The following is a 9,871-nucleotide window of genomic DNA, read 5'->3' on the forward strand; positions in this document are numbered from 1 at the left end:
TCCAGTACTTTTTCTGCAACTACTGATAGGATCATATGGCTTTTTCCTTTCCTCTGTTAAAATGATGGCTTTTGGGGGTGGATCTTCCAATGCTGAACCAACACTGCCATCCCTATAATAAGACCACTTTCTACATACTGCCAGATCTGACTTCTAATAGGTGGTTTTGTTAAACAAATTTCTATCTATGTGCATACTTTTTTCTTCTATTATCTTTATCCAGTTTTATGATTAGCACAATGTTGATTTCCTAAAATTAGGGGAGAAGTATTCCCTTTTTCTGCTTTAAATGTTTGATATAATTTGTCAGTTAAAATGTATATGAGCCTGTTGTTGTCATACAGGTAGATTTTCAAGCTAGGAATATACTTTCTTTAATAGGTGCTATTCAAATTTTATATTTCCTCCAGAGTCAGTTTCATTAATTTTTCTTCCAAGTTACTTCTTAGAAGTTGTCGAACTTATTTCAAAAAAGATTTTTGTAATATGCTTTCTATATCCTTTTAAATTCTGTGAAATCTGTGGTAACATCCTCTAAATCTTGATATTGTAATTTTTAAATGTATAATTTATGCTGTGTAATAGGAAGAAAAGGTCTAAAGGATAGGAGAAGTGGGAGAGCTGGGGAAAGAAAAGGGAAAAGAAAAAATACAAGAAAAGGAAAAATGGAAACAAAGTCTTTGTAAATAGGGAATGGTCGAGGGGTTTGAGGAAGGGCAGGGGAATGGGGAAAAAAATAAGAACCAAGATACATCATGTACAGGTACAAGATCCCAATGATGAATGTAACTGTATTTTACACCTAAAATATACCTATAAACTTAATGGGAAAAATGAGAAAAAGATATGAACATGAACTAGTTTACTAATCAAGTACCAACATGGTGGACAATTAAAAGTTATAAAAGGAAATAATGTATTTTATTCTTGGTAAAATTTCAGATATCAGACTACAAAGGTAAGAATATGTCATTGGCTAGGAGATTTTTTTTTTTTACACAAAACTGTGAGAAAATTGAAGGGAATAGGGTTATTTGGAATAAGCACTTCTACAAATGTTAATTTTGCCTTTATCTTTTTGTATACTTTAAGGTATAAAATGTTGATAAGTTTGAATTTTACAATGTTCTAATTATATAAGCATGGGGAGGAATATAAGCATTCAGGTCTTAAATGATACTGGAGTGGATTGGATTGTAAGGTAATCATTGATTTTTTTTTCCCCCTGAGGACATCTATGCTCTCTTTGCAGGCTCATGCCTAGCAACTACCAGAAATACCTAGCTTTAATGTTTACCATAGAAGAGATCAACCAGAATTATCTTTTACCCAACATTTCTCTGGGTTATGAGTTCCATAATTTCATTTATAGTCATTGGACGATACTAGGGAATTCCTTCATTTTGCTCACAGGACAACATAAGATCCCTAATTACATGTGTAGGAGAGAAAGCAAGTGTGTAGCACTACTAACAGAAATGCCACAATGAACTTCAGCTCAGATTGGACCACTGCTGGATCTCTACAAACTTCCACAGGTGAGTTGGTGGAGCAGGAGAAGATAAAACCACATCCACATTTCTTCAACTATCAGGAGCATAAAGGGTTAAAAAATGAGAGGGGTTAGGCATCTTTCAAAGTGTGTAATACACTAGAGTCTATACACAGACTTACTGGGTTGTCCACAATTTCTCTTTCTGCATTGAAGAGAGAGGGTGATATGTGCTGGGTTTCTGAGTCCACTCTTTTATATTTTATAAAAGTGGTTAAGGAGTGATATGATTAGAAGGACAGACCAAATATAAGTCTCCTACAACTTCAATTGTTACTAAGTACGCTTCAGATCTACTACTGTGCTTTCCATCAACATTCTGTAGTACTTCCTTCCAAGTTTCTTTTCCTTTTAGGTTACCTTTGGATCTTTTGATCCTACACTGACTGACAGTGGCCAGTATCACTCTATCAGGTGGCCCCAAAGGACACATATTTGGCCCTTGGCATGGTTTCCTTGATGCTTTATTTCCACTGGACCTGGGTGAGCTTGCTCATCACAGAGGGCCATAAGGGTGATCCATTTCAAATGGACAGGAACAGAGTCTGTGTAGCCTTTGTGAAAATGGTATCAACAGTTCCTTTGTCATATCTCTCAGCCACACAGAAACATGATATTCTGACCAGGGAAACATCATCAGTCAATGTGGTGGTTATTTACTATGATACTGATGCTTGAAATGATGTAAACTACAACATATGGTGATACTTAGTGATATGAAAAGTCTGGGTGACAAACTCACAGTGCCATGCTGACCTGGCTGGGAGAAATTTTATACTTGACCCATTCCATGGGATTCTTGTTTTTTCACACCACCATGAATGAATTTCAGGTTTCAAACAATTTGTCCAGGCAGCTACCCTTTTCAAATACCCAGAAAACACTTATATCACTATGTATTGGTCCAAGAATTTCCAGTGCTCTTTCTCTGACTCTGACTGTGCATTGAAGAACTGTACACCTAATGCCTCTGTGGCTTGGTGGCCTCCAAATCATTTTGACACAGCTATGAGTGATGAGAGCTACAATATATACAATGCTGTGTACACTGTGGCCCATGCCCTTCATGTGATGCTTTCTGAAGTTCAAAGGCTACCAATGAGAAATAGACAAGTGATGATGTTTCCACCCTGGCAGGTAACATGTCTTCCTTTGGATAGCATCCAGTGTCATCAAGGTGCCTCTCATTCTATGTGCTTCACCCAAGAATATTACAATCATTTCTACAAAATACAATGCATGGTGTATCACTCTTATTGTTAGGGAGGTAGCTGTTGAGCTGTGTTGAAAAGATCCTCCATCAAGAAGCCACTGCCAACCAGGAGGAGGACATAGGAGGAAGTTTCATTGCTTCTGTCTACAGAATGGTGTTAAAATTTACAGTGCACATATTATATGAATTTTTCATTTAATTCTGCAGAATCTCTTGATATTGATGAACTCATTTTTTTGGTAGATTCTGTGTGAATAGTCAGATGGACAATGGACGCTGTGGGTTTTAGAACCTTTGATTCCACAGGTGATTTTTTTTCCCTAACACACCTGTACACTTTGTTTAAATGAGATTCCATAGAATATTTTATTTCCAGAAACTGATGGACAATTCTGGTACATGGTGACATTTTAGTCCTCAGACATTCTTCTGCTCTAAATTAATAGATACCAGTTTTAAAGTTGCTTTATGTAAAAGGGATTAAAGACACTTAGGAAATTTACCCTGTTTATATTTTCTGTCTTAATCCTGGAGTCTTGTTCACATAGGATGATGTGTCTCTTTTAGCTGCATCCCTTTCTGAAGAACATCCAATTTAACAATCCTGCTGGTGACCAAGTGAACTTGGATGACAGAAGAAAACTAGATTCAGTGTATGACATTCTTAATTTTTGGAATTTTCCAGACGGCCTTGCACTTCAGATTAAATGAGGAACATTTTCTTCACATGCTCCACATGGCCAAAAACTGACTTTATCTGAGGATAAGATAGAGTGGGCCACAGAAATTACAGAGGTATGTTGGACCTGATTATGATGTACTTCCTTAACTACAAGTAAGCAAAATATTGTCATAGGTTTTGTGCCCCTAATTTTTCTCATGTAATGGCCACATGTGGAAATTGTACAGCTCAATTTTCAATTTGAAAAACAAATCTTGTCTACCAGATTTCTGTTGAATGGGAAAGAAAAACATTCATTTAATTATATTTTTGTAAATATAGTTTATTACAATGGAATAAATTTGGCATTCAATTATATAGTTTTATTTATGTGTATATATATATAAATTGCTTCTCCCTTTAACTCTGAAGAAGTGTGTAAAAGTCTAAGAAGTTACCACAAAATATTTTTTCCTTAGACTGCCTTCTCTGTATGCAGTGAGAGCTGCAGTCCTGGATTTAGAAAAAGCCCTCAGGTGGGAAAGGCTGCCTGCTGTTTTGATTGCACTCTTTGTGGGGACAATGAGATTGCCAAGGACACAGGGAGGAACACACCTTACAGACAAATTCTCACTGTATTTTATATTCATGCCATTCATCCAGGAAGTGTAAAAAATCTTGTAGAGGACACTGATGATGAAATTCTTCCTTCACTTATCAGATTATTTGGTATATTGAGTGCTACTGCCCACAGTGAAAACACAGTTTCCCCTTTGAACTGAACTCTAATTCATTTTCCTTTTATTCCATTCTTATTAATCATTTTCTTTTTTGCATTACTGGTCATTGAACCAAAATGTGCTCTATCAGTGACCTATGTCCCAGATACTTTTATTTGTTATTTTGAGACAGAATATCACCAATTTGGCTCAGATGCCTCAAAGATGAGATAGACTTGACCCAGCCCACTGATTCCCTGGGATAAGACTTCTGCACCACCACACTTGGCTACCTTGACTTATTTTTCTACTCCCATTAAAAGCATAATTTTCTCAAGAAAAGTCCTTTCTCCTACCCCACAGCTTCTAAGTTCCATCTCCATCATGAAGTTTAACACACAGTATGATTAAAGCCAACCCTTTACATTCTTTGGAACCACAGCAAGAACACACTCAAGACAGGGGTCAGGTGTACTTCATTTATCCAGTGCCTGACACTGTTCTTCACACAAAGCCGGTGCTCAGAGAGATTGTGTTTGAGTGGAGATAGGGGATGTCTTGGTGTACAACATGCTTATAGCATGGCACAGTTCAATCCCTAGGATTTCATCCCTGTTCTCCTAGAATGCATAGGTGAATGGGGAGACAGCCTATGGCATGAATTAGAGTCTGTGCTGTACAGCTGCAAGGATGATGGCACACAGAATAAAGATTTAACAAGTGATGATATCTACATTTCAGGAGGGTGTCATAGGCATCTTTACAGAGGTGATACCATTAGTATTATATCAGAATGAAAAGGGGTGGCATAAATCTGTTAGGATTAACAGAAGTGGCCAAAATGGCAAATTTTCCTAAAGGAAAATATTATGTTATTAAAACACAGATAACAGGATAAGGCTGCAACATTTCTATTGAATTACAGCATCTAATGTTGAAGACTATTGCACACCATAAATACCACTTTGGAAATATTTCAATTTCTTATAAATCGTGACATGGTGGAATCATCTCCCTATTGAATATTTTCTAATTTGTTTTTGTGGCTGAAATAAGTTTTGATTTCACAATATAATTAATATGATTTCAAATGTTCTCTGAAATACATCAAGTCAGATTATGTACTATACCATGCAGTTATTTTGAGTATATATTCTTCATAAGGTATGGGAATATGGTACTTTTAAAAAAATGTTGTATGTGCATATATGCATAATGGGGGTGCATAATGCACCCACTAATATCAGTTAATACATACTTCTGGTATGTATAGTTCTCAACCCTGAATAGTCTATAGAGTAGATCAAAGCACAAATTAAAAATCATTTGTGACTATAAATCCTATGAATTGAAGGTAAAATGGTACTGAGAAAAATATCCATTCTCCATTATACTTTTGTGCTGTTGTGTATTTAAATAAAAAAGCAATGTTTGACATTTGAAATATTTATCACACACTAGAAAAAAGCAGAGCAAATTATACACAAAGAAAATGAAAGATGGGATACAGTCTGAAAGGAATTTTTAAGAAATTAAAAGATAATAAATACAATTAAATGTCATTCTGGTAACAACTCAGTACAACTGATCAAGAAGAAAGAGGAAAATTGAAAGCTAGTATAATACCATTACAGAAATTTGGCCATTAGTACAGATACATGGAAAACTTCTCATTTGAAAATATAGTTAATTTCACATCAATTTCTTACTTGAAATCTATAAAATCACAGAAAAATTTAGCAAAACAGTCCTAAGAAAAATTAAAATCTCCACAGTACTATGTCTATTAATAGATGGGAGTCCATAGTGTAATATTTTAATCCAAATTTTTGTTGACTAATAATAATAGCAATGAAGGGCTGGGGATTTAGCTCAGTGGTGCCGCTGCCTGCCTCGTAAGCACAAGGTCCTGAGTTCGATCCCCAGTACCAAATAACAACAACGATAATAAAAACAATAATAGTAATAATAATAGCAGTGACGTATACAAGCATTCAAAAACATATTAATACTGGCCTCTTTCATAAAAAAGGAAAAGAGGAAAATCAATTCATCTTAAGGCAGTAGCAAAATTGTGTTACTCATAGCAGAAAATGCACTTAGAAGAAACAAAGTTTACAGTCCACTTTCCTTTTTAAACTAAATTCACATATTCTACTCCAAATTGAGGTATAGATTTCAGGGATGGTATACTACGAGCAAACTCAGTTTATAAAATATAATTAAATGCATTAGTTCCTCAGTAGAGCTAAGTGATGCTAATAAATGGAGACATATAATAAAATTGTACATCTCTGATTTATAAATAAACAAGAACAAAAGTATTTCTCACAAAATTAGGAGTAGGAAAAACGTTTCTAAATGCAAAAATATGGTACTTATGGTATCGTATAATACACTTCATGATTTCTGGTTCATTTTTGAAAGCAAAAATGAGACAAATACTTTGTGTATCATCACTTCCGCCAGACATTACGCTCCATGTCATGGTCAGTACAATGAAGTTAAGACAACACACAGAAACAAAAATGTATTGGAAAGGGAGAAGTACGAATGATAAGATTTCCAGTGATATTCATGAGTATAAAATCCATATAAATGATGTGATATTGGATTCACTGGTGATGGAACACAAGACTATTACAAAAAATTACCTGTTTCCATACCTCACTCATTAGTCATTCATAAATTAAATTTTGAATATTGATTTTTTAATTTAGAATTTTTATGCATACGAGTAACCTTAATTTTCAATAACCAAAGGGGACATACTGTGCTGCCAAACAGTTCATTTATAACTTAGCTTTTTTGGTGGTGGTGGTGGTTTTTTGTTTTTTTCCCAAAGATCAGTTTCTTAAAATAGATATTCCTGGGATGTGACTAAAGAAAATATGTCTGGAAGGTGAGCCTTTCAAACAGTGAATTTCTTCATCCTTCCAATTTCTCCCCCCACGATGGTAGACATCACGCCTCCTGCTTCCTGCTTGCCCACTTCCTGGAGATGAGCGCACATGGGCCCTTCACTTGAAGCTGCCCATCTCCTCCCCCTGCAGCAGTGCTTCAGTGGGAATCAGAACGGGGTGTCCAGGCTCTGGAGGGCGGGAGTTCTGACATCCATGGTGCTTAATGGTTCTGAGAGTCTAAAGGAGCCTTGGTCTGTCTGCTTTGCTCACAGGAAGAGGGTCTGGTGGCAGATGACAATGAGGGAATAGGGATGAGGACAAAGTCTAGGGTGGTAGCTGCAAGCTGGGCCCATCAGCAGGTGGCGGGGTGGGGATGGGGGCGCTGCTCTGGAGGGGGTGGGGAAGAACAGCCCTTTCTCCACCAGCTTCCCACTACTTGGCAGAGTCCCAGCAGGCACACTGACACTGATATACAGCCTCTTGTTTGATGATGACCACAGGAACACTGAGGCCCATTTGCTGGACAGAGCTCCCTGTGCTACTGGCTACTGGTACTGCAGTGGTAAAAATCACCTTCTCAACTTTCGATGCTTGCTGAGTTTGTTCTTGGTTTTGTAGTGAATTGGTGGCACCATTTGACATCCTTTGTGAGTTCTGTTCTCCCATGACTAGGCCGGACCCCAGGATAGTTGTGTTGGGAGTCAGGGTGATGGTTATAGTGGGATTGTTAGTTAGGACAGAGTTGGCACCCAGAGGCAGAGTCTGGACCATGGCTGGCAGGGGCTCAGTAGTACTTTGTGGTGGATCTGGTGCTGCCATGGCCGATGCCACTGCTGCTCTGATGCAGAAGCCCCAGCAACAACACAAAGTCCCAGTACAATGGGCTGCAGTGCCTGAGGGTGTGGAAGGAGAATAGGCACTTCCAGAGGTTGTATGAGAGCAGGGGGGTTGCCAAATGCAGCAAGCTGGGAATCAGGTCCTAGGGAGAGAGCAGGTGGAGGAGCAGAACAGAGCTGAGGCTGGTAGCAGAGGCTGGGTGGCTCTGAGATACCAGGCTGCAGTACAAGCAGGAGAGATAAAGATGCTGAATTTCTGGGTGGCGGGACATCACTGACTGACTCTGCATCACCATTGAAACTTTCAATCAAGGCAGCCGTCTGCTGAGGATCTTCCTGAATTGCTGTATCATCTGAGTCCTGGAACACTGATTCAAAGATGATTGCTGGTGAAATTGTGCTGAGGCCCTGGCCCTGTGTTGTATTAGAATTTTCTTCCAGTTCTGAATGTGTGGACAGAATGTGTGAGTCACTCAGATAAAGTGTGTGATTTGTATCCTCTGATCCACTGTGTAGTGGAAGTGCATAGAATGAGTGTCCTTTGTTATCGTGAACTTTCATGTGACTTTTGAGACTGTCCTGAGTGCTAAATGTTTTCTCACAGCCATTGCTGGGACAAAAGAAGGGTCCTTCACTAGTATGTGTGTGGATGTGCATTTTAAGGTGGTGGCTTGCTGCAAATGCCTTTCCATAGCCATCATGATCACAGCCAAACAGCTTTTCTGCTGTGTGGGTTTGAATGTGCTTCCTCAGATCACTGAGTGTGGTGAAGTATTTGTTGCAGCCTTCAGATTCACCATTAAATGCCTTCCCTGTGTGAAGCTTCTGATGTGCTTTCAGCCTTTGAGCATGCTGAATGCCTTTCCACAGCCCTGCACAACACACTCAAATGGTTTCTCTTTCCTGTGCACTCACACATGGATCCTGAGGCTATAAGAGGTGAGGAAGGACTGCCATAGCCCTCCTGATTACAGACAAAGGTGAACTTGGTGTAGCTTCTCATTTTCCTCATTTCTAGATTCCAATAGAGAGGTGACTGATACTGCCCTGTAATGGACTTAGGATTCTTCCACTACTCAGGCAAGGACCGTGGCATGTGGATGTAAATAAGGCTGATCAGCTTGACCAGGCTTCAGCCTAACCAGGCTAAAGCTTGTGAATTTACATCAAACACTTACCTCTGAGCTCCAGTTACAGGAGATGCCTCTGTGAAGGAACCAGGGACAATTTTCCTTCTGGAAAAACAAGTCTCTAAAGTGACATTCCCCAGGAATGGGTAAGTGAACCCAAGGGATGGATGCCAGTGGAAGATGCAGCATCCAACCTATGGATCCATGGAGAGTCCACACCATCCATGAGTGGGTGGAAACAAGGAAGCATGAGCAACCGGTGCTTTCTTTCTCCTCCCTCTGCCCTATGTTTTTAACCAGGAAACTGAGGTCACCAGTGGAAATGAGTCTGTCTGAATTTACAGCTTGGCCAAGGGAAAGCAAGAAGCCTGCTTTCTCACTGGGTCTCAAAAGGTGCTGTCCAAAGGTGATGTCTGACAGGATTTCCAGAGCAGTCTGCTCTCCCACTCCCAAGGCCTCGAGGAAGCCCCGCCCACATCACCTTCTCACTTGCTCAGCTCCACTCCACCCCACACAGATCCAACTGAGGAACTCTGGACAGCTTCGCTGGGAGCCACTCTGGTGCCTTGGGCTCCACCTGCCTCCTTGGCTTTCCCCTAGGAGGTCTCCGATGCCTTCAGCACAAGTTTAGTCCAGCCAGCCCCTCCCCGCACCATCAGCTTCACCCAGTCGGCTCTTCTTCTGACAGCTATAATACAGCTGTAATACAGGCCACCTTTGTGGCCCTAGTTCCTGGCTAAGTCTCCACCTGAAGTGTCCAGCACAGGAGGCTCCACCACAATAGCCTGGCTTACATGCCAGTCCTGCCACCTGCTGCTCTGCTGAGTTCCCACCCCCTCCTTGCTCCTCTGTACTCA

At 39.6% G+C, this 9,871-nt stretch overlaps 1 pseudogene; it reads right to left on the bottom strand.

The window, feature by feature from the left end:
* Positions 1 to 5,299: 5,299 nt before the first annotated feature.
* On the bottom strand, positions 5,300 to 8,896 carry LOC101717734 (metal regulatory transcription factor 1 pseudogene; annotated as a pseudogene).
* Between the last annotated feature and the right edge of the window lie 975 nt (positions 8,897 to 9,871).

The sequence above is a fragment of the Heterocephalus glaber genome, unplaced genomic scaffold (genome assembly GCF_053883595.1).
Source record: "Heterocephalus glaber isolate CG9 unplaced genomic scaffold, H.glaber_assembly_v1.0 deba00001126, whole genome shotgun sequence".
Classification (NCBI taxonomy): Eukaryota; Metazoa; Chordata; class Mammalia; order Rodentia; family Bathyergidae; genus Heterocephalus; species Heterocephalus glaber.